Raw genomic sequence first — 25,862 nt, forward strand, 5'->3', positions numbered from 1 at the left:
ATTTTACTATCCCTAAGATCTTAGTTACTGTGATCTTTTCCTTTTTCCGAGTGGGGAAGACGCCTTAAAAATCTTCTAGCTCCAACCCCCCTGCCATGGGCAGGGACATCTTCCACTAGATCAGGTTGCTCCAAGTCCCATCCAAACTGACCTTGAATACTTCCAGTGTTGCAGCACCCACAGCTTCTCTGGGCAACCACCCTCACCACCCTCACAATAGAGAATTTCTTCCTAGTATCTAGCCTTAACCTGCTATTTTTCAGTTTAAAGCCATTACCCCGTGTCCTTATCCCTACCTGCCCTTGCAAAAGGCCCTCTCCATCTCTCTTTTAGGCCTCTTTAGGTACTGCAAGGTGCTATAAGGTGTCTGTCCCCACTATCTTCTCTTTTCCAGGCTGAACAACCCCAACTCTCTCAGTCTGTCTCCAGAGAAGAGGTGCTTGAGACCTCTGATCACCTCTGTGGTCCTCCTCTGGACTTGCTCCAACAGGACCAAATCTTTCCTGTGTTGGGAATCCCAAAGCTGGATACAGTACTCTACTTAGGGTCTCCCCAGAGCAGAGGGGGACAATCACCTGCTGGCCATGCTGCTTTTCGTGCAGCCCAGGATGTGGTTGGCTTTCTGCTCTAGAGCAAGGATCAGAAGTGTTTTGACCCACAACTGTTCCACAAATTGACAGCACAACTAAACCCGGGAGTTGAATTTCCATGCCCTAACTTAAACCTTCTGGATCTCTAAGACAGGACAACACCTGAATGTTAGTGAGGTACAGCAGACCAGACTTTAAAATTGCTGGAAATGCACATGGTCAAAATAGAAGACTAGGAAGCAGAAGTGCTGTCTTTCTCTTCAGACTTAAGCAAATGAGCAAGTTGCATGGCCCTCTTCAGTTTCTCTCCTTTCAAAGTAACTGGCAAAAGCAGCCTACCTTGAAGATTTTTTATGAAGATTCAACACTTCCTTTTCATAAAGCAATTTGAAATCCTGTGCTCACAGATACTAACAAGCCCTCATATATGATAATATACTTGATTTTAAACAAGAAGACAATTTATGCCTTTTCAGAACTCATAGCAACATGATTCATTGGAATAGCTAATAAATGACATGCATTTTTTATTATTCAAAGTTTCTGAAGTACATTTTTTTCTTGTTTACATGAAGATATGTAGTGAAATAGTCAATAACTGTTACTGCACCCTCATTTTCAATTTATGATAGGGTTGTAGAGGAATGCAGGGAATAGAAATGCATCATCATTACAAATTTTGAGACAAATAAATCTTGAATACTTTCCCCAGATTCCCCCAGCTGCTACAATGGGAATTTTCCAGTGCCTTCCCAAGAGTGTGTCTTGCCAACCAGAGAGCACAGATCTTCCAACATCAGGAACTTTACAGTTCACTAGGTGAGAAACAACTGGAGAACCTGAAGTGGCATCACAGTATACATTGCAAAGGGTGTTAAAAATGATCAATCATGGTCAAATTGCCCTAAACTTGGATAATGAGTCATAAGGTATTGCTTCACCTCTCCTCCAAACTCATTTAGATATGGTGGGGGTGTCCAACATCAGAAGGAATCACACCTATAGCTTTTCAAAATCTAGAGCCTCTTGAAGTACAGATGGACAAGTACCACAGTGCACCTCACAACTAAACCTCTGCCCTTGCAGGCTTAGCTTTCCAGTTACGTATTTTGACCTCTAGCAATTTTTCACCACTGAAGTATAAAGCCTAGGAAGAACTGGTAGAACCTTCCCTGTGCAGCAGCAGCACAAACACTGCCAACCAAAATTCATTTATAAGGGCTCCCCTTCCTCTGCTCTTCTTTCACCTCCCAAATGGAAACTGACGAGCTCATTTGCCCTTTTTTCACCTTTTTTCCCCCCAAGTTTGGGGCACAGAACTGCAGGGAAGAGGGCTGACAAGCAGACATGTGGGCCTGAGCTGCTATGCCTGAGGACTGGGAAACTGGGGAGAACTGCAAGAGGAGCATGATTGTCTCTGTGGGAACCCAGAATGCAGAGACTATTTCTCTGCCTGTTTTGAAGGGTTTTACATCCCCCCCCCCCAGGACAGTATTGGTTTTGGCCTTTGTCCATGGGAAAATTTGCCTAGCCTCTGGGAAGAATTTGAATCTACAATGGTGTGAATTAGGTGATAGAATACTATGTAAGATTATCACAGGGTGAAAAATTTAGAGTTTTTATGTCTATTTGCATAGTAAATAGATAAAAGCAAAAAAAATAAAAATGGAGGATTGTTGTTGTTCTCCAAACCTTCTTCTTCTTCTACTACTCCATATTCTGCAGTAGAAGTAGTTTGGGATGATTGGATAAAGAATTCCGCAGTTCCTGTCTACGTGATTTAGGAACTTGTTGGACATTGGTAAAAAAGTGAAAATATCTTGCGTTTTAAGTTTTCATTGGGTAATTTACCTTTAAAAAGGCTGTGAAATCTTGATAAGTTGTCTTCTAGCTGCTCTATGCTATGTCTAGGTCACGCCTTGTACTCCTTAGATAAGTACACAGAGTACACAGGCTTGTACTCCTTAGATAAGAATTAATGACCACCTATCTGGAGACTGAGAAGCACAAAGTCCCATTTGCCTCCTTTTTTCTCCTGGCAAAAATCTGAACGTCTCCTCCATCAGGGAAGACAACAGTTAATAACGTGGACAGTGTTAGTCTCCTTACTTGAAGCTGTTCTTAGAGGGAAGTGTATCATTTAGTGAAATGTATAATTTTTGAGAATTCCTCTGAGATGTGGATTTTGGTTATGGCTTTAGACAATGCATTTTCACTGTTCCTTGCACTGTCCTAAGGATGTTGAAGCATTAGTATACCACAGAAAAGCTCTATTAGCAAAAGTTTCCATCTCTGAGAAGCACAGCAGAGAAACAAAAGAAGCTCTTGGTTTGTGTCTGTTACTACTGTGACCTTGTGATATGGGGCTCTCAAGATGCTATATCCCATGTTAGTCAAACTGGAGTAGGGCTGGCTTCTGCAGTATGGAGAGGGCAATGTCAGCAAGGCAAGGCGGATGATAAATCATATGAAGAATCTACCCTACCTCTGCAAACATCCCCATGTTTCTCACCCCCTTCCTGTGCTCCCAGGATGCTGGCTGTCATTCAGAGGATTGGTCAAGGTAGTAATTTATCTGATGAAAGGGATTTTTGTTGATGAGAACAGTTAGACTGCAATCTTTTTATAGCTGTTTTACAGACATGAAGGAGCCTGAGGCATAAAGCTGTCATGTAACTAAGATAAAAAGAACTAATTAGAAATATGAAAAAAAAAAAGTAAAAAAAAAAAGGTAAGACTTTTGTGTCTTTGTGAACCCCTGAAATCAGAAGTTCTTAACTTCTGTTTAACAGAAGAGAGAAATGATGACTCATTATTTCTTTCTACCATCTTAGAACAGAGAAGACATTTTGGTTTCCTTAAATATACACCAGTAACTTCCCATACCTAGACAGCACCTGAAACTGGATTATACAAAAGGAATTATTCCTTAATTGGCAGGACAGTTAACATGTGCAGGTAAGATAGCAAAGACAGAAAGAGAGCTCACCTAAGAAACCAGCGCTTTATTGTCAGCTCCTTCTTGTTGAGGAGCCTTAGGGATTGCTGAGGCTTGAAAGACAGTCTGCTGAGACGAGCATGTGATAGTATCTCCACTGAGGAAAGCTCCCCCTGTTCAGAAGTACAGCAGGGCTATCCAGAAACAGCAGTTTCCTCTAGCCTCTAGCCTCTAGCCTCTATCCTCTGTATTGTTAATACGGCCAAGAGCAATACATGCACCACTTGACAAGACAGAGAGATTATTTAATTATTTATGCACAGTTACATCTCATAGACATCAGTATTGCATTTAGATACAGCCTTCTTATGTATTAGCACCTTGAAGATGTACTTATTACCTTTGATTCATGATACAGATAATTAATTTACAAAAAACCCCAAACTCTTTGGAATATTCAGTCTGTCTTGTTGACTCTTATTCCATGCATTGCCTGGATCAGTCTGGAAGTTTGCTCTCAGAATAATATTTTTAACAAGTTAGCAAAAAAACCCCCAAAAAACCAAAAAACCTGTATTTCTCTGAAGTCCTTATTCTGTGCAGTTCCAGTGCAGTTCACCAACACACAGACACTCAATGGCCCATTGTTTGTACTGCTTTTCCCCACCTCTCATAAGATAAAGAATTTCCAGTGAAACCAGATATTTTTCATCTAAAGCAGACACAGCAACAGAAGCTGCTAAGAAACCGCATCATTGCAATGAAAACAAACCTTCTGTCAAATCAGACAAATAAAGCAGAAGGTGCAAAGCCATTAGCAATACTGGATTTTGCGCAGATTTCTAACAAACCCCAAGACATTTTGCTTACTGCAGTTGTAGCTCCACTTACTAGGAAAGGGTCATATTTCATAATCCATGAATACTCTTGGTTCAATGGTCTTGGTTATTTATCACTATGAAAATTGATGAGTTTTGAATACAATACTAGCAATTAGTCAATGAGCAGGTACTTTTAATTAAGGCTACTGAGTCAAAGGTCTTTTAGGGAAATTGTATAAAGGCTGAGCATACCTGGACATGACAGATAATTCTGTAGCATACACCTTCTATACAAATATCACACTTTTCTGCTACACCATATTAAGGGTCCATGTGGCGGAATCCATGGCTCAAATGCTACATAGTGGTCTGAGGTCTCATTCCTCAAAACATTTCCCTAAGTTGCTCTTTTTTAACTCTAACTGTAGATGAGGGGCAGAAATATTTCCACTTAAGCTTTTTATTATTATTTTGGTAAGCCATAATTAGGCTGTCGCTCATTCAGATCCATCTGGCAATCTGAATATCTGCGTTCATTACGGGAAGGAGTGATTACGATTTGTTCCAAATAACTGCTGTTTGAATTAACTGAGATGACAGATAAATGCAGATTTCCTCTGCTTCAGAGGCCTTAGGGGAGGTTTAAAGTGCAGAGGCTGTTTTTGGAGATACTTCCTCTACACTTAGCAGAGGAGGCACAGTCCTCTTATGGGTATGTTCCACAAATACTTACTGCTAATTCAGTATCAACTGAAGGGTGTATCTACACGAGTCTTTAAGGTCAGATCAGGAGGGCACTTTGGAAGGGAACTCTTAGCAATACTCACTTTACTGTGGTTTTGGTCACATCAGAAAAATGTCTTGGTACACACAACCTGAATTCTGGAAGATAATGGATGAACCACTAACAGGAACTCAGTTCTCAAGACTGATCTAGAAGTAGACTGGAATGAAATCCCCTGAAAGGTATATAGTGTAGACAGCTGATCCATAGTATCAGTGGTTTTGTTCTAGACTTCCATTCTCATTGTGCTGCCCTATTTGGTAAGGCAATCATTCCCTAAAATTCTGGGTTACTGTCATTTGAAAAAATGTTTGCAGAAAAAGCACTAGATAAATGTGGCAGCTGATGTGCTTACCTACACCTGATTCCTCCTGCTATGAGCACAAAGACAATTTCTACCTATGAAAGTCGTAGATATCACCAAATATACTAGAAGGAGTTAATCAGTTTTACAACAGTTTTCGCTAATATTTTCCCTTAAGGAAGAGCCAAAACATTAAACAGAACATAATATGAAGGCTATTTTAAAACAAAAAGTTCATATAGATTACTTCACCAGGCATGTGGTTTGAGTAAATAATCAATTCTCGTTTTGAGTAAAGCCTGGTCATAATGATTTCCAAGAAGCTGTACTGTATTATTATCCTGATTCACAGGATGATAACTATTATGAATAACCTGAAGTATTCAATGGGTTTTGTTGCTCACCATCACACACAAAGCCAATGGCTGAACCAGTAGCAGAGCACAGCAATTTTGACAGGAGTTCTTGATTGCTTTAACCATAAATGTTATTTTATAAAGTCACTAGCGAATGAAAACCAAAACCCCAACAAGACGCCCAAACCTCTCACACTTTAAAACCTTTGCTCAAATTATTCAGCAATTAGTGGGGGAAAGTAGAGAACTGATCACATTCAGGCTCAAATCACTCTCTGCCCTGCTACTTTTCTTCCCATATCCTACAGAATCTCATGAGTATTTAGCAGGATTCACCTTCCTCTCTGCCAGCACTACACCTTCACTCCAGATGGCTGCTCTGGCTCAGTCTTGTAGAATATATTGTTTGACAGAGTTCCTGGCCTCCACAGCACAGCCAGTGTGGCACTGGAAATGAAGCAAGGTGAGTGAGCTCCTCCATTCTCCCAAGGGGAAAAAAAAAATCTTAATTTTAGTAGGTTTTATCAAAGGACTCCTTCTCTTGAAAGTGCTTTTTAACCTGAACAAGTAGCTCCCTGTTCAAAGACACTGCTGTGTCACTGTCAATTACCTGTCTGTCTAATGGACAGTAGAAGCACCTGAGGTGCTAAAAGTGGCTAGGTTTGTTATGATCTCCCATTATCTCACTACAGTGAATTAACAAAACAATAACTTGAACCAAGCAGGGTGCTATATCAGTAACTGATCTTGATACACCCTTCTTTTAAACAGGAACATCTAAGAACAGGGATTGCAGCATGATGAGAAATGTTGCTCTCAATTCAGTATCACGTGTACACTGAATTTTACATTCAGATATCTGGGCACAATTCTCTTCCTACCCAGAATCCAGACTTGGCCCCATTAAATTCAAGAGGCAATTTACCAGAACACAAAGAAAGCATTTCAGGATTACTGATTGCTTTCTCTCTCTTTGCTTGGTTGTTTCTCTCCCTTGCCTTCTTGCCCTGCAAAGATTCAGCTGCAGAAAGACAAGTGGTTACCTTGGAAAGTGTGTACATCTGGGAGGCTTTGTCCATGCAGTGTCAAGTACTGCTGCAGGAGCTGGTGCTGATGCCGAGCTACTGCAACCTCTGATCATTGGGCTTGAAAAATTCAACCTCACACTCCAATGGAGAGATAATTTGTGTCACTTAAACAACCTCATCCTTCACTGCTTCCACTGCAGGGACTGAGATAAGAGTTTCCATGGTGCAGAGCAGCTCTGCGCATGCTTCAGTGAAATCAGAAACGCCCCCTCTTTTCCCTGTTGGGTAAGCCCTGCTCTGCAGCTGTACCTGCTGATCCATTAGAATATTGCCTCAGATCTTCAGAGATTACTTTTAAGGTGCATATCTTTTTTTGGTTTTTTCTGCAGAACAGAAGGAAATATATGTGGGTTTAATATGGAAATTAGAATAACTAATTATATTGTAATTAGTACAGTGAATTATGCTGATGGGGAAAGTGACAATGATGGGGGAAAAAATGAACGGAAGATGTTTGTATCAAGGGAAGACTTTCCTATTAGCCAGCATGGTACATTTCCAAGACTGGAAGGGAACCAAAGGAAAAGATGAGCTTCCTGGTCCAGCATGACCTCTCTTTCCATAAGCACTTAGCACCAGTTTCTACACTATTTCCTCAGGGACAAAACAGAAGAAGAAAACTGACCCAAAAGGCTACTGAATCAATGCAACTTATTTTTGATGCTTCAGAAAAATGAAAATAAAAACCAAAACCCCATAGTTTGATCAAATGAGCATGAGCACATATTTTTTGTTTACCGTAGCAAATAAATGGAATGTATGATACTTCACAAAATCAACTACCATTTGATTCTGGAAACACATCTGTTGCTTTGATTCTGCCCAAGACTACTTGGACAGCTCTCTGTAAAGACCTGAATGCTGCAGAACATGGCATTTCCATAGGTTTATAGAGGCAGACCATGGAGATAAAAAGGAAATCCTGTAGTAAGAAACCTTAGAGGACAAGGTTGCTGTGCTCCTTAAGTATCAGTCTGTTTAAAAAAGGAACTCGAGGAACTCAATGGTGCATTAGGCTGACTGTGCCTCAGAGAGCCAAGCTGTAGATGGACATGCTTTTTTCTAAACCTGTTCTGTGTAATGTTAGCGTACCAAGTGGTAAATCAGAGTCTTGCCTACATAGCACCCATGACATCATCCCTGCTTGTGAATCTGCCCCTCTGGGAGATAATTTTTTGTCAGAATTTCCAGAAAAGATGCAGCTTCAAGTCCATCAGTGTGCAGGGGAGAAATCATTGCACATGAGGGCATTTTGCTGTGAATCATGCTCTTTGTGTGGGAGAGATAAGTGAAGATTAAAGAGAGGTTTGAGGCATTTTTCTCCACAGTATTGCACCTGGCAAATTTCCAGAGAGAAATAAACCCTGAGATCTAGGAGACAGACTGAAAACTTCTCAAAGACAAAAATGAAAAGTTGCATTCTGCTCCATTAAAAAAATGACACCATATTTGAAGAAAGGCAGAATATATATCTAGTCAGAATGAAGTTAGGGCCTGACTAAAGGCTAAATTTCTCTTGTAGATTTTGTGGCTTCGTACTGCTATCACCACATTTCATCTACAGCATAAACATAGAAAATACAACCTTTGATGCCAGGCCTATAAAAGATTTAAAGTTTCTGAGCAACGCTTTTCCAGTAATCTATATGTATAATATCTGCAGATTTTAAACACTGCCCATTAGATATACGGTTCCACAAAATGTTTTTTCAGACAGACTAATACTTCGGCTGCCTCAAAAAATCTTCTCTTTTAGGATTTCTAGTGGAAAGATTTCCCTTCTTTATCACAATGATGTCACAGATTAATGAGGGTGGCTACTTCCTCCCACCCCTGTTATCCAAGATTTTGTGGTATGTGTTTAGTTTCATTTTTCATCCTCTGCTCTCAAAATTAACTCAGCTGTGGATGAAGACATATATCCTATTAGCTCTATCCCTCTGGGGAACGCCTACAACAGCTGCAGCTGCCATTTCATTTCTCCTTAATACCCTTGTGTCCTAGAATACAAATAAAACAAATGTTGGTATCTTGTCCACTGCACACCCCACATCATATTTTTTTAAACAAACTGTACAGCTACACAAAATGTCCCTGATAAGACATTGTTAGTCACTTGCAATGAAGCCGTTAGAGTAACAGTTTGTGCCTCCATAATCCATCCTGGAATAATGAAATTCCACACTGAATACTGATAAATGATCCAAGATCTCATAAGCCTTCTTAACTCTGAACAGTGAAACATGAAAATACTGCAGAAACCATGGCAGCTGACAGGTAGAGTCATTAGAAAAATGTATGCAAATCCCACAGCAAATGACACTGCATAAAGTAAAGGAGTTTACAGCTAATGACTTGTACTGATGCACAGTCCCATACTCTGAAAATGTCTAACATTTACATCGATGACAAGTAAAACACTAATATATTTAGATTTGGTTATCTTTTGTCCTGCACTGAACTCAAACTTGGGAGATAGACTTAAAAACCTAATAATAGCAGTCTCAGATCTTGCTTATACTTACATTTTGACATGCCATGTATTTAAAATTCAGCTAAGGATAAGAATACAGTGTATCACCAGCACTGGATTTCCATCTGCAAGATACCTTCACTGTCTGAAACAAGACTGTGTCTTGTTCCTGTGCAGCGAAGTAGCAAAACAAAATTTGGAGTCTTTGGCTGATATTGTCTCAGATTTGCTACTTCTCTCCCCTAGCAGCGGTACACTACACCAGAAAAGGAGCTGATAGTAACCAATAAATTAGCAGGGAACGTAAAGGCACACTCAGTGAAGTAGTTTAGACACATGAATGCAAGAATTGAGTTCAGGGTGCTACATTTCCTCTGCTGCAAATGGGGATACAGACTGGGACTGAAGACTGGGATTCACAACCAAGCACTCCTGAAGGGAAAGGATGATGAGGAAGAACAGCCAAGTCCAGCTGAGAGGACAGGTCTTGAACTGTGTCCTGCCTTAGAATGCACAAACCTCATCATGCGCAGAACCAAATACTTAGCATGACTGTGGCAAGGGTTGCATTTCCACAGCACCTTCAGCCTGAGTGCAATCAATGTTAAGGAATTTTTTTTGTAATACTGAAATAAAAGGATGCTATCATTCTCAAACTACAGCTAAGGACACCCTGACAAGCAAAAGTACTGTTCTAAAGTGTGTTCTAAAGCAAACATATTTAGCCTCTGGCAAAACCAGGAGTGGCGGCAGTTTTAAAATTTCAGCAAATATGTAGTTCCTATTGCAAAGCATATAATAGTGACTTAAAAAGGAGAGAAGCAGAGGTCTATCAATTATCTTTCTACTAAAAGTGAGTTGTATTTGTATTATATGGAACCTCCAGATCTAAGTCAAACTGATCCAGAAATCTAGCCTCTTTTAACTGCTTTGAAACTATGGTATTAATTATAATACTCTTTCTCCAATTATATCTGTACTTTCCTTGAACCTGATTTTAAAAGTGTACAAGACAGTTTTAGCAGAAAAGTATTATAAAGTCAATACTATGATTAATATAAAGTCCATTCAAAACTGCAAAGTAAGACTCCATTAACATTTCTTTCTTCCATTCAAGTAGCTTGTACCTCGCAAACTGGTATCATTGGCAGTATCAGCAGCAATCTCAAACATAGGTACCTCCCTGCACTCACCAAATCTGTAAAAATTACCTAATAAGGACAGTTCCTTATGAATTAAAACACCCAAATGTTTTTAAAAATCCAAGCAAACCCAAACCAATACCCAGGGATTGTTTGTTCTTGAGATTCCATTTGTGGTCTTCTCAAAAGGGAAAACATGAAGTAACTGTAATAATCACTTTCCTTCAGGGCTGTATGGCTTGGGAACCTTTACTAGTCATCTCAAAGTAATCTGCAAAGAGCGGTACCAGAAGTGCTGCTGGTTCCTGCCAGGACTACCCCTGCTCACTGGGTAATAAATGCTCTGCACTTCCATGGGTCACTGTCAGTGATGGCGGGGCCCTACAGAACAGGGGAGAAGAGCCAAAGTGGATTCTTTTTTGCCTTTGCTATTCAAGCATGAAGCAGCTACATATTCTCACGGTAACTGGCATCTCTAACTTCTCATTATTCAGAGCTCCTCCTCCACTATATGTGTTAGCAACTATTCACAAAATCAGATGACCAACTCTTTCACACAGAAAAAGAGTTGACAACACACAGGAGGTATGCAACCATATAATAGTTTGGAGTCTTCCAGTTGCCTTAGCTTTATGCGTGTCTTTTAGACCACAAACTGTTCATGACTAAGATAATTATAAGCACAAGTGTTGCAGCCATTCCCTAGATCCCTACATGCCCAGTGCACCTGCTAGATAGTTTTGGCCAGATTTCTATGGCTACATCCACAGCACAGCTGGGAGGCGGATGCTGGTGATGATACAAGATTTTCTAGCCATGGAGCCAGACTGCAAAAATCACATTCTACCTTCAAGAAAGCACCTCAAATCCCAGATTCAGGAGCTGGTTAATTATTTATGCAAAATGAAACAGGTCAGTCAGAGGCTTACCTGCACAGAGAGGAGGAAAACCAGAAAACATGGGATTGATCCTGCTGAAAAGAGTAGAACTGAGTCTTAGTTTCCAGTATCTTAGGAGAAAATACTCATCACACACTTACTGGCTTAGAGACTTCTGTCTCCAATATTGCAATGGTAACTCATCACCTTTTTCAGTCACGCACACCCACAAAGTGTATTTTATTGAAGATTCAGTGGAACACTCCACGCAGAAATCCAACTGTGATTTCAATTTGAAGCAATTCAATTTCAAAATGTCATAGTCCTATTTGTTTGGTCCATTTGCCTGGATTTATTTGGTGATTGAGAAGCAAATAATCACTCGGTCATTCATAATGTAATAAACCTTCAAATGAACTGCAAAGTTTTCTTAAAGAGGAATTTGTAAGAGAAATAAATAGGCAGATAAACCAGAACAGTTATCTCTTTAGCTTGTAGAATATACCAGACATCTGAAAATGTAGACGAGAGGAAAAATTATCCTTTTCATCAACTGCTTTGAAGGTTATTCTTTCTAGTCTGCTAACAAAGGAGCTGTATTGTTCCTTGGGTTTGCAGAATTCTTTTGGGCATCATAATAACAGATCAATCTCAGAAACATAACCTTCAATTTTACATTAAATGAGGATATGGCATCATTTCCACTCTTGGTTGTGCTGATAGTAGCCATAATCAGCAAAGTGACTCCCAAAGAGAAGAGAAGGCAGAGAGTTTGCAATGAGAAACACGCAGAAACCACAGATAAAAACAAGAAACGGATGGGCAATGTGTGCGGTGAAATGTGCTCGGGTCTCAAGCCATGATGTATCATGCACTTGAGGAATTACATATGGCACTTGCCTACAACCCTGGCTGGCTAAACGCCCCGTGTGATGTGGATTATACATAATTGCTTCACACCACTGAAAAGCCCCTTCTGCACATTATAAACATATTCATATTAACTTCTTACTAATGAGACAGGAGATGGTGACACAAAAAAATAATTTCAGAGAGGAGTACCGTGGATTGCAGTGCAACTGGTGCAACATTTTATGCAATATATTACATTGTCTGTCTACATAGCATATCTTGAGACATGTCCAAATACCAGTTTCTAGTTTCATGCTCTCCATATAAATATGTATTATCAAATAAACAAAAATCTCTTCTATATATGGTACAGGAGCAAGTGATTGTTAAAATATTTCTTACTGGATACAAGACAAGACCCCATAGTACCTGTGCAGGCCCACAGAACAGCCTTCCTCAAATTTTCCTCAGTGTGAAAGGAAGAAAACAGCTCAATAGAGCTATTTTATCAATTTAAACCAGAGCTGCTGCAACAAAAAAGAGAAACACCCTGTCACTCCCTACTTCTTACTGATTTTGATTTCATTTTCCAAAGTAATCTATTCAGAGCTACTTACATGGCTGCAGCCATCTGCCAACCTTGAGCTCCAGTCAGAGGACTCCTGTCCACATCTCCTAAGCTAATTATGGGCCAAGCACACTTGAAGTCTATTTTATGTTACATGCTTTTGTCTAGGATATGTTCATCGTGTGTTATGTTTTAAAGATTTCCTTCATTGGCTCCGGGGGACATTGTGGAGCTCTGGCAGCAGGAGGATGCAAGCTCTCAACTCTGCCTGTTTACTGAAAAACACTTCCATCATCTCCTCCCAACATCACCACTTCCTTACCTATAATTATGCTATTCGGTTCTTACTATAAAGTGCTAGAACTATAGAAACAGCTCATTTGAAATGTGCAGACTGTTTACTTGTAAAACATTTGGCTCTGCCCTTGCAGGAATAAAGTTGTTTTATGCTCTAAATAAGCAGTAAGTTGCAATGCCACATGGCTGCTCATTATCACTACATGAAACTAGCTGTAATGAAATGCACATGCCCCATGAGTTAACTCCTAAATGGATTGGGTTGGAATTCCCTGAAACTTCCATTTCTACAGCTCAATGCATGTTTGTGAGACATACAGCAAGGTGGCAGGAGGGAGAGGAGGCAGATGTCTGCCACTTGTCAAAAGGAACCAATGGCAGGAAGGTCACTGGATTGTCATCCAAATGTCTTCAATTACTTCCAGGAACTGTATCCTCTGACTTTCATTACATATTCACTTGCAGTCTCTGCTGCTTGTCTACTGTTCCTGGTATACATCTGGGTGTTGTCAGGGTCCATAAATCTGTCTGAGTACTGCCAACTGTTTCCCATATGAATTCCAAAAACCAACATCATTAGATTTAGATGCATCATAAAAATAATCTGATCCTATTTCCAGCAAAGTCTACCTAATTTCTGTCATGGATATCAAGGGGAACAAATCACCTGAAGGAGCCAATAATCGTTTTGTAAATATGCATGCATTTGAAGCCACTTTTTTTTTTTAAAGGAAGTCTCAGTTCCTTACTGCCATCTTATTGTGACTTTAAAAAAACCCAAAGAGACAATTATCAATTTGTTTACATATTTGGCATACAGGGTAGCTATGACTGAATTCTCACTGCTTTATTGGGAAGCCATTAATTTTCTTAATCCCAGTCTACAGATAAAGAAACTGATCAACTTTATCACATGTATTTAACTTGTCTTTATCTTCCTCAAGATTTGCTCATTACACTCTAGAGACTTTAGTCCTTCGTTAAATTTTACATTATTTTTTCTTTCAACATCTTCAGAAATATTTTGAGGTTTTTTAATTAGTTCTTGAACAGAAATAATCTCACAAATGCACCAGTTCACCTGCATCTGATTAATCCATTTTGCAAATGTCCACAAGCAGCCGGCACTGAACAAGAGATGATAAATAAAAGTTTCCATCGATGGACCAAATTTAGTTGATGTATTAAAATACTTTACAAATATGGACAAGTTACATGTTCCTCTTTTTAGAGAAACTAAGGAACAAACAGATTTAAAAAAATTGTACAAACAAACAGCAAAATGTGGATGAAAGCCCCGATTTCCTGATTTTCATCCCATTAGTCATTCAATGCACTAAGAACAGACAGAATTCTGATCTGGCTTTTAAATGTTAATACATTATGCAGAAGCTCTTGAAATTTTCAGGCCTTTTAATAAATTTGAATAAAAATGTAGCATAAGAAATCTACCTTTTATAGTGATACCCCTAATACTGCTCTCTGGTGTAGATCATATTTGAGAATTTCTATCAGTATTATGTCAAATGAACAAACACTAAGAGGGACATTTTAAGCAGTGCACACCATGCTGTGTGGCTTTTAAGCCATGATTTACCTCTTTATTGTTCATGGTCCCAAATTAATGATCTCGGTATTGAGAAATGTTGGCAAATGCTTAATGAACTGCATTACAACACTGCAGATGCAATGTGCATGTGTGCATACACAGACACAAAGCTGAGACCCGTGCCAATTTCCAGATGAAGAACTATCAGTTTGATGAAATCACACTAATACAGAAGCTGCATCTGCCCTGGATGCTTTCAGGTACCTGAGATCAAGAAGTACTTTAACCAGGCCTTTACAATGCCATTTTAATTTTTTTTCCACTGAATGGCGAACAAAAACAGATGGGTCAGGCAAGACAGTGACTGCTGTTGATTCTAACTTCATTTGTTGTTGAAAGACCCAACTATCTGAACTTTGTGTAGAACTGTGAGAAATGTGGATGGCTGCTTTTGTGTGGGAAGGACTTACTGCTCCCAGTTTGTATCAGACCAACAGATGTTCGACTGCTTTCTTTATACTAATTCTGTGAACCTCTGCCATTTTGAGAAACAGATCATAATAGACAAGACAACACTGAGACTTTTTAATTGTGGACATTCCAAATGTCCAGCTTTCAAAAGGATTAATGATAAACACAAAGCCCACCTGCTGTATCTTGCACATAGGCACTGCATATTCTAAAAATCTTGGCTAAAAGGTAATAAACACAGGAAATCTAAGAAACCTTTTTTCACACTTGCCTGTTATTGCAAGTGCATATAAAATTTTATTTCTTTATGGCAAATTAATATGCAAATAGCAGCTGAATGTGGGTCCTATTCATCCTTTCTAACACTACATTTGGTTTTATAGCTGTATGAAAAGCAGTTAGCTGCTGTATTTTTAAAATTCTCTTAACCTAACACAACTCTGAGACATTGAGAAAAATTCTAGGAAATAGATAGGTCTCAATTACTGATAAAATGGGATAAAATGTCACCAGAATAGTTGCAAAAAATATCAGTTTTCGGAGAAGGGGTCTTCCAAAATCAAATCATGAAATTTGAAGCCATAACAGAAATATCTGGAAATACATGATTTTCAGTACAAAGATTCAAATCTGTATTCCATTTTTTTTTTCACTTGAATTTTACTGATCTCTTTTATACCAAATTACCATTCAGCATGTTACAGGAAGTTGCCATGAAGAGAGATCCTGGACCATTATGTTTCTATCAACCAAGTTTAGCATGAGCTGAGATAGAGCAGGGCATGGTACACTGTGTGCAAAGCAAAGCAGTCATGTGGAGTACCAGCTTAGCTGCATGAATTGTCCAGGCCATCTTGGGAAGAGGGAAAGGAAGTCAGAAATCCACACAACAGTTTCATCTCCACTTCTGCATTTACCAGAAGTATGATATACAACTTTAAGTACATCAGTCAAATCCAGTCTTTTTTCTCACTGGCCCTTACGAAAAAAAATTTTCCTGCTGAGTAATTCTTCACATTGCTGAAGCTCCTTGTTGAACTTGTTGTTCCTTGCAGAAAGAAGAAAATCTGTATTTGGTCCACAAAGAGCCTCAACAGTATGAGCCTTTGTTTAAGCTGTTTATTCTCTGCTTTCTGACTTCAGAGAAGCAGCAAAATCTCAGAAGTTTCTTGTGCAGGAAAGTCTGCTCTCTTCTCTCAACTTGGCAGCTCTTTAACAGGCCTGGGTGGCCACACAAAAAATGACCAGATCAAGACAATCAGTAACTCCAGCTGTTCCCTCACTGTGTCTTGGGGTGACTTTATGATGTGTATCCCATATTGCTGCCCTATGCCCAGAAATTAATTCTTGTGCCTTTCTATGCCTTCAAACTGAGCCTGAGAGGGGGAAGGAAAAGCTGAGCAAAACTTTTCCAAAGCAGTTTGCAGCTTGTTCAAGGTCACACAGAGATAGCGACTTTTTTTCCAGCTGTGGCAGGGGAGCAAGGAAGCACCCGGCTTGCAGGTTTTTTTTCCAGTCAGCTTTTGGCCAGTTTTTCAGCTTCTTTTCTCTGGAGACACACTGAGAGTTGAACTTTTTTCCTTCCCTGGAATTTCAGATTTTCTCCCTTTTCTGCTGGGCTGCTTCAATATCAGAGCACATCGGGAGGACTTTCCACTGAGCACAGAGGGCCTGGCCCTGGGCCAAGCCCCAGCTCCGAGGAGACCAAAGGGAGGACTCGAACACTTTCCCAGGTTTTTTTTCTCCACGGTGAAAGATTTCATTACTTTAGCATTATCTTCCTTTTCCTGTGTGTTTGTTAAATAAATAGTTTTTATCTCCTTCACTTTCCTTCGAGGAAAACTTATCTTTCCCAAACCTGGTGGGGGAAGGGATGGTTGTGACCTGCCATTTCTCAGAGGATATATTTCTATATTTGGCCAAACCGGAACACACTGTCAGCAGGACCTTGACATGTCTAAATCCAGGACGCCCCTTGGGGATTAAAAGTTCAAACTTTTGTGGATGTCATAAATGAAGGAAAAACTTAAATTAAAGATCACTAAAGTAAAAGATACGTGGAGGAATCAGCTGTGTTGGGGGTTTTGAAATTTAATGCAGATACGCCAGTTAAGACTGGGACCAGCCCCGCAGGACAAACAGTTTTTTCATCCTACAGGGAGATCTCCCTGCATGTAATGTGTGAAAGGGTATTCCCAAATGTGCTTTATGCTGACCCTTCTGGTAAAAAGAAATACCCAGCTGCATTTCACATTTTTTTAAGAAAACCCAGTGTGAGCTGGAAGTGGGACTGACAGGACATGGTGGGGTGCAGCCATAGCTGACATCTCCCTGTGGTGTGGGGTGTCCCGAGGCAGCAGGGGTTGGCAGCCTGGGCTGCTCCCACTGCCCCAGATAGAGGCAGGACACCGGGGACACCAGGAGCAGCCCTGGCTCAGCAGGACCCACAGCTGAGCAGAGCAGGGCTGTGGCATCACAGGGACAGGGGCTGATAGCCCCAGGGGGCTGACATGGGCTGTTGGTGGGATGAGTGAGACCACAAATTGGGTAGGCTGGGGCCTGTAAGGCCTATTAATGCTCTGACAAAGAGCTCCTCATCCATATTTGCCTGTTGCTAAATTCAGCAGTCCATGTTTTGGAGCAGGACATGCAGGGCAGTGTGTGCTTTACTGAGAGTTCCAACACTGGGACCCTGAAGCTGGGTCGATCAGAGCTTCGTCCCACACTCTCCTGTATCAGGCAAATATGCAGTTCAAGTTCAAATCATGGTAACGACAAAAGCGACTGAGTCGGTGTTGCAGTGCTAGGTTTAGTTTAGCAAGCTGCAGCTTTCCCTGAGAGCTCAGCAGGGCTGCTTAGGGCAGTGCGGCCATTTCGCCCTCCTGTAGTCCTTTTGGACGGCCCTGCCTACCTGCTCCCACTAGCTGTCAGCTCAGCAACACAGTGATAGCAAAGGAGGCGAGAAGGGTCTCTCCACGAGGGCTTCTGAGGACCTTTAATGTTACTTCATGTTCAAGCAGTTCCCAGGGGCAGAGAGACCTTGTGATCTGGGCGCAGGGGGTTTTCTCAGGGGCAGTACATGGGCAGATTTGAGGTACAGGAACTGATAGGGAAAACCCGAGGGAGTGACCAGGGCTAGGGCAAGGGAAAGTGGGGGGGGGACAATGTGAAAGGCATTTAATAAATGAATCGGTGGGAAATACAACACCACAAGTTGGGATCTCAACAAGGTCACTGAAATACCCAAAACAAGGTTTGTGGTGGATACTATAGAGGCAGTTATTATGTAATGTCTATCAAATACATTGGTGCCTTCCTCATGGCAAGGGGATTTCCACCTCGTCATTACCCTTGTCCAAGGGCAGGAAAAACCTACCATGCTGTAGCTAATGGATAGTTTCAAATTCTTTGACTTTAAAATTGAATGAACCACCTACTCTTTCACAACAGTAATTGTTTTACACATATTGCTTATTCATATAATATGTATCTAATCCTGACTCTTCATCTCCTATTTACTCTAGCGAACAGATCCTCTGTTCTGTACAGGCAGTCCTGTCACCATGCTTTAAGTCTGGGGACATGTGCAAAAAGCTTTGTACAGTAATTACGTAAAGTTAGTGTGGTAGAAGGGAATGTTATCATTATCTTTTGCATTAGAGGATGTGAGGAGAGTATAAATAAATCCAGACACTGCAAAAGCTTTGCTGCAAGCTAGGCGATTAAAGTATTTCAGATTCCCACAACTCTATTTAAAGCAACTTAAATCTTTTTGATGGCCAGTAGTTCACTCCAGCCTAGCTGCTTGCACTGGCTAAGCTTCCTTAACGCAGTGCACAAAGTGCACAGGAAAATGGCTTCAGCTCCTGATGCTCATTAATATAGATGAGACATTGGGTTAGGGATAGGTCTTCAGAAAATGTTCTAGGCTACTTTTGTTTATTTTAGAAATACACGGGTTCCCTTATAAATACTGTTTCACATGCTCGTATACTTCAGCCTTCACTCACACAGCTAAGACTCCCACACTCAGAGCTGTAGCAGGTCAGAAGTTGGTTTTGAACAGCTTGTAGAGCTTTGAAACAATTTAAATCTCAGTCAATAAGTACTTCCCAGCATTTGCTGACAATATTGGAAATTACAGCTCTACCACAGCTGGATTAGCCAGGATACCTGCAGGCTGTTTGGGAGGTTATACAGTGCTTTCACTGTCTGAGTGCCTGAAGCTGCTCACAGGCACTGAGAAGCAGTTTACACGCTGCCAAGGAAGAAGCCTAGTGATAGTAAGGACAGGGAGAGGGGATGGAAGTGGTTGGAGAGGACGACTATTGTTTGTTTGCATCAGTTTAGGCATATCTTAGAAATCAGTAGAGAAAAAGTTAGTATCTTGCACTTCACAGCACATTTTTCCCATCACCACTCCATCCCGCCAGGATACAACACGGACTATAATCAACCTCAAGAAAAATGAGAAATATAAGAGTCATTCATCTTTTGGGATAAACCTAAGGGAAAAAGATATTATCTTAAACCCAAAAAGCCCAGACACGTTGCCTCAAGAAGTCTGGTCAGTAATTTGTTTGAATGTCTCCTGCATGCAGCTTTAGCAGAGGCTGGAGATGTACAGGAATTCGAGAGGAGGAACAACAACAGTGTTAGAGGCTGCAGAGGTACAAACTGGTATCACCCTAGGAAAAGCCTAGAAATTCTAAAAATAAAATTTTGTGACAAAGTACTGTTTCAATAAGTTGGAGCTAAGAGCAAAGACTAATTCAGAGAAATATTGTTTTGTAGATATTTTTTGTAAATAATCATAATTCCATCAGAGATGTCAGACTCCAGTAAGTTACAAAAATATTTATAATACTTGAGAGTTCTACATTCCCAAATGATTCCAGTGCACTCTATAAATTCTCAAGTAACTTCATCTAACTAGTATGTTGCTCCCACAGAGATGAAAAGCAACAGCCCATTTAATAGCTCCCATTGCCACTCCCCAAGGTGTTACACGGTAGGGAAAACAACACTGTGATCCATTGAAATAGTGGGAAGTGCAGACAAGCAGGACAGAATTACAGAACTTAGAAATGAGCCCATGCATCAAGCTAATGCTCTGTTCTTGGGGAAGGAGAGGTAGTGTTTGTGCTCATCTGGAGCCTGCCATTACTGACCTCAGCATTCTGGTGTCTTGTGGAGTATATTCTCCAGTCATCTGGGGAATTGGTATTACACTGATAAGAGAAAAAAGCCTCAACATTAGTAAAGTTTTAGCGTATCCTACACTTTCTTTAACTACATCTTAATCAAATGCTAAGCATACCTGACCTTGTTTATCTAGTGATATCTAACAAGAATCCAGACCCAGCAAGCCTGTTTCAGCCCACCTAATTCATGCTGAAGAGGGTAGGAAAAGCCAAGTAAACAGTTATAATTTTAATGTGGATAGTGTAGGCTTTTTATACTGATTTACAAAAGAGGGAAAAAAAATTGATTCAATTTTCAAATATTAAAGTGTGAAAGAAAATACTGGGGAGTAACATTTTCCCACAACAAATAAAACTAAGGTATTGGATACTATTATCACCTTGAACATATCAAGATGCCAGGTACTAACTGTCCCTACTGGGGGAGATTTTTAGCATTTCCTTTACAGGGTGGACTGTTGGGCCTTTAACAGTGAAAACAATTATTAGACCTTCTCCCCCAACTAAATGTTTTTGTTTAAGAAGAGTCAAGCTCTTCTTGTGATGCCAAGTAATAGGACAAAAGGCAGCAGCAGAAACTGATGCACAAGATGTTCCTGAACCTGAGGAAAAACTTTGCTGTGCAGGTGACCAAACACTGGAACAGGTTGCCTAGAGAGGCTGTGGAGTCTCCCCCACTGGAGATACTCCAGAACAGTCTGGACGCAATCCTGTGCTGTGTGCTCTGGGATGACCCTGCTTGAGCAGGGAGCTTGGACCCTACCATCCAACCTGACCCATTCTGTGATATGCTGACAACAGGCAACACAAAATACCCAGGTGTTTTAAAACAAAACAAAAGCAAGTCCTTTCACTTGCTCAGCATAATTTCCTCAGTATTTTTGATTAAAAACCAAGAAATGCATAGTAGTGTAAAAAAATGATTTCTAACTTATAAACGAGTTTTCTTCCTTGTTTTTGCATTTGTGTCAAAAATAACTGGAGGACAAAATATTTTCAACATTTTTCACTTTCTTATTTCCTGTCTCTTTAAATGCTCTGTCAAAATTCTTTCAAACTCGTGTTGCAAAGAAAATCCAAAGAATAATTTTTTTTTTATTTGTACTCTCATAATTTTTCTTCCTTCCTTTCAACTGCAGTTCTTACCAGCTTTTATTATACATAAAAAAGAATGAAAAACTTGGAGACAGGCTTTGTGGTGAAAAGTCTTACACTGCTTTCTAAAGTGATCAAGGCTAATCATCTAACAGCTACAAACTGAAAAAAAATCAGCTCTAGAGATTCTAAAGTGAGGGAAAGCCAACCAAGTCAGATAATCCTAAGTGGTTTTGTTCTTTCAAGTAACAAAATCCATTTGAAGCATTCTTATTTCTTTCCCTGTGAAATTTAGTGATAACTAAGCGGGCACAGGGTTTATATACAAATTATGAAGGATATTTTTGAGGTCAGTCACTATTTCTTGTTCCTTTCCCTTTGCACATAGGAGCAATGAATCCAGCATCAAGTTGAGTAGCAGCAATGGGCATCAGATTTAAAACTCACTATATGGACCTTTTCAAGTACAAGCAGACTGAAATTTGTGAACAAGGAACTGGTACATCTCAGTCATACAATTAAGTATCTGTAGGCTTAATAGAACTGTTATGGTTTCATTATGTACCACTTGCACAGCCTGGGGGACTTTATTTTGAGGAGCTCTATCCATGATGAATAATACAGATCTAGGGAGAACTGATGGCTTCAGTCAGGAAGAGCCAGAATGTATACTGTTCATGTTTTCTGCTGCTGATTTTCAATAGCCAGTGGAGACCCATACTCCAATGTTTTTATTAGGAATATTATTACATGTCATATTCTACCCATTATATTTAATCTAACCATGCCTAAACCCTTTGCCTTCAATTTGCTAATCTTCAGTTACAGTCCAGGGATATCAGAGTACCATCACAATTAGTTCAAAGTGCCCACTCAGAGAGTGGAGACTGTTTGGAGCCAGGGAAGAGCATTTTAGTATCAGCAAAATGCAGGTTTTGGAAGAGACACACAAAAAATTTGACAGCATTTCACTAAACAGTATTAGCAGCCGTAGCTAAACTCTCCTAGAAAATAATCAAGCATAACTAAGAGCAAAGTCAATAATCTACAAAATCAGAAATTTATCAAGAGCAGTGGAACCTTGTATTACTTAAATCAAGACTGAGCAATACTCACAGAACCAGATGACTCTGACCAGCTTCAGCATAAGCTCTAGATGCTGACCTAGAACAAAACTCAGGCATAATGAATATTTTCAGTAATGTAGTATCTTCCAAGTTTATGTGATCATCCTTTTAATTTCCTTCAATACCTTGCTCTCTATGCTCACATTTCTCTCATGTTAATTCCAAATTTAGCTTTGCTTCCACAATGTGTAACCCTGGCAATCAGACAGAATCTTTCTGCATGCAGCCTTGGTATTTGTCTTAAGCACTTACTGTGTAACAACTTTCATATCTAAATATATTTTTTATAGCTAAGTATTTTAACACATATTAGGGTTGGGGTGCAGTATAATAAAAAAAGTCCAACCAGACTGAGGTAGCTCAGGAAAGTAAATACATTACAGTCAGGGAAATGCAAAAGGCTTCAGGTTTCCTCCTGTATTTATTTTTTATTTTGATCTTTCAATCTTTTTCTGATTATCTGCAAGATTTTTTCAGTTGAGATGCCAACTGTTCTAAGAAACTCATCTGAGTCCCATCTGGACTACACTATAAGGCAGTCTGATATTTTCAGCTGCTTTGAGCAGTGAGCTGACACAGCTGGTTTAAAGGTCAGAGTTAAGACACACCACATCATGAGCTGTGTCGCATGTCAGTCTGCCTCAAGTGCATCTGCAAAGCTGAGTGCCTGAATAAAAACCAAATGTTGCCAGAAGTGACCGTATCTATCATAACATGAGGCACAGAATCACAGAATCATCTGGGTTGGAAGAGACCTTCTAGATCATGGAGTCCAACATCAACCCAACACCACCATCATCACACCCAAGCCGTGTCCCCAGGTCCAACTGTTAAGACATTGCCCAAGTGCAGACAGCAAATTTCTGCCATTGGGAACCACCTTCTGTGTCCTAACAGGAAGGACCATCTTGAAAAGCACCAATTTCTTTGTGTTTTTCTTGAAACCCAACATTTTGGAGCCCTTGGCAGCTGACAGTCACTCTTATACAGCTGGAAAGTCCATGGCTTTGAGCCATGACCCTGAGGCCACCAAGCTCCAGAAGGACCCACTGGACATCCCCAACTCACCACACCAGATGTGGTACCTGCTAGTGGAGCTCCAGGAACTGCTGCACTCGTTCCTTCTCAGAGCTGTCCGATGAGCCGTCGCTGTCAGAGGAGATGTCACTGTGCTGTCACTGGATGAAGGGAGGCCACCTTGGTGGGAGCTGGGACTGCTGCGGGAGAAGAGGTGGGAATTGCAGGTTCCTCTGGCTCATCCAGCATCTTAGCAAAGCACATGTCAAATACATCCTGTTCTGGAATGCCTGTTAGAATTGCAAGAAGCTATGTACCACCACCTCATCAAGCTGACTGAGAAGATCTCTTCTGTATTTTTAGCGATACAAGCCACAGCGTATAACTAATCTGCGAATTAGCAGAATTGAACATCATTAACACTTACTGCTCACATCTCAGTCACACAAGTATTTTCAGTTGTTAAGTTAGGCTCATTTGAACTAATACTAGACACATAATATATTCTCTGTGGGGAGTATTGTGTGTTTTGGAAGTATTTATTTTTTATCAAGCAACTGATTCTCTGTGAGAAAAATATTATTTGCTTTCTGTCAGTCATGCAGTGTTTTCGTGACAGTCTGAGCTATCTGTATAAACCAATATACTCGGTCTGACTTTATCAAGTCTCCATATGGCTATAAACTTACTTAGGTTTGTTACTCTATACTTCTGATTACATCAGAAGAGCTCAGCATTTGGCTCACATACTGTGTACAGCCTGAAAGGAGAACTAACCCACTGGAGCCTGCTCAGAGTGTACTGCTCTCCATCACCAGAGCTTTCCAGAGTGCACTGCCCTGGGCCCTTAACACCATCCCGCCCTGCCAAGTTGCACAGCACAAGTGCCCATCTATATTTCATTTTCTTCCATCACTGCCAGGACTGAGGTAGCGTCAGCAGAGCCAGTGGTGTTCACCTCCCTGCAGTCACCAAAATGAGCCATAGGATGTGCTCTTCCAAGAAGACTGGATCCAGCTGGACCACATAATTCATTTGGAAGAGATGAGAGCTGTGCCTCAGTGTCTGCTGTGAAATCTGAGAAAACTGATGGGCTATTGGTGACAGCATAATGCTGCCCTAGCAGGAAAATGAAGACAGCCTGCCAAACTCTACTGATTTGCTAATGATGCTTATCTGCTGTAACCATCCAGAGAATTGGAAGTGGCAGAGTGGCAAGAAGAAAATCCTCATGGAAATCAGTCTCAAACTTCTGGAATTAGCCAAAGGAATAAGAAGGCTCTAACTTGTTAAAGTCTCTTATTAGAGTTAAAAGTTCTCTTAAATGAGACAGCAAAACTTAGAGGTGATTATTGAAGGTTTTGGCCATGGGCTGTCTTTAGAGGTATACATCTCATGTACTATATCTACTGGCAAAATGGTTTGAATTTAAAGAGCTTTAATAAAGATGCGCAAAACCTAATGGAACTTCCAATCTTTGAAAGATGTGATTATTAATCAGGGTATCTGTGAAGGTGAGGGTAGAGATGTTCTGTGGGAGGATGACCTTAACCTAGCTGGGGACTCAGCACAGCTCTCAGGGCTGAGGACAGCTGGACTGTGAGGCTCCACATACCCAAAGGAAAGCAAATCAGCAAACACTCTGCCATGCCAAATTAAGACACAGGGTCCATTGTGGGTCAGAGCCTGTGACTGCTTCATCATTTCAGTTAAGTTCAGAACTAGAGTGAACCTCCAGAATAGCAATCTAACACAGATTATAACATGTTAGAGTTACAGTCTATCCAAATGAAGTAATAAAGAATATCAGGAAAGAATTCTGCAGATAATTAAAATGTAAAAATCAGATATACATCTACTGGGCCTAAGCTCTACTGTTTCCAAAAAAAGCATCTCCCACTATTTTGACAGTTCTCATTGTCTGATTTGTTCTTAGTTTGACTTTCTCACACGAGAAAATTCCTCACCTTAGCTAGAAACAAAAAACTTGGGTTGTCCAGAAAAAGGGTACACAGTTCACGTATAAACCCAGCCCGGCAGATTATCAGGGATAACTAGGGCATAGAGAAGAGGTTTTACAGTTATGCCATCTGGTACCACGGTCCTAATGATCTGCATTCCCCATGGAAATGCCTTAGGGCAGAATGATTGTTCCTTGACATGGATCTCCCACATGAAATTTTATCCTGCAGAAGGCAAGAAGGGCTTTCTCTGCCAGATATCTATTATCAGTAAGTCTTCAATTACTGTAATGTCTGCATTGCTGTAATGGAGCATTATCTGACGTTCTGGTCAGGTTAGATATATT

General features: G+C 40.4%; 2 long non-coding RNA genes across 2 annotated transcripts in view; one reads left to right on the plus strand and one right to left on the minus strand.

Annotated features, from left to right (window-relative positions):
* LOC121673991 overlaps nucleotides 1-7,287 on the minus strand; it is a 28,859-nt gene extending 21,572 nt beyond the window's left edge. Inside the window, exon 1 of the long non-coding RNA XR_006019389.1 lies at nucleotides 6,837-7,287. This is a non-coding gene — a long non-coding RNA (uncharacterized LOC121673991). The remainder of the gene's footprint in view (nucleotides 1-6,836) is intronic.
* Nucleotides 89-24,607, plus strand: LOC121673992. Its single transcript, XR_006019391.1, has 4 exons — nucleotides 89-165; nucleotides 12,398-12,403; nucleotides 18,169-18,171; nucleotides 24,597-24,607. It is a non-coding gene; the product is annotated as an uncharacterized LOC121673992 (long non-coding RNA).
* The last annotated feature ends 1,255 nt before the right edge of the window (nucleotides 24,608-25,862 follow it).

This window comes from Corvus kubaryi, unplaced genomic scaffold (genome assembly GCF_017639235.1).
Source record: "Corvus kubaryi isolate FWS band 111438036 unplaced genomic scaffold, C.kubaryi_AGA036_p1.0 66, whole genome shotgun sequence".
NCBI classification, from domain to species: Eukaryota; Metazoa; Chordata; class Aves; order Passeriformes; family Corvidae; genus Corvus; species Corvus kubaryi.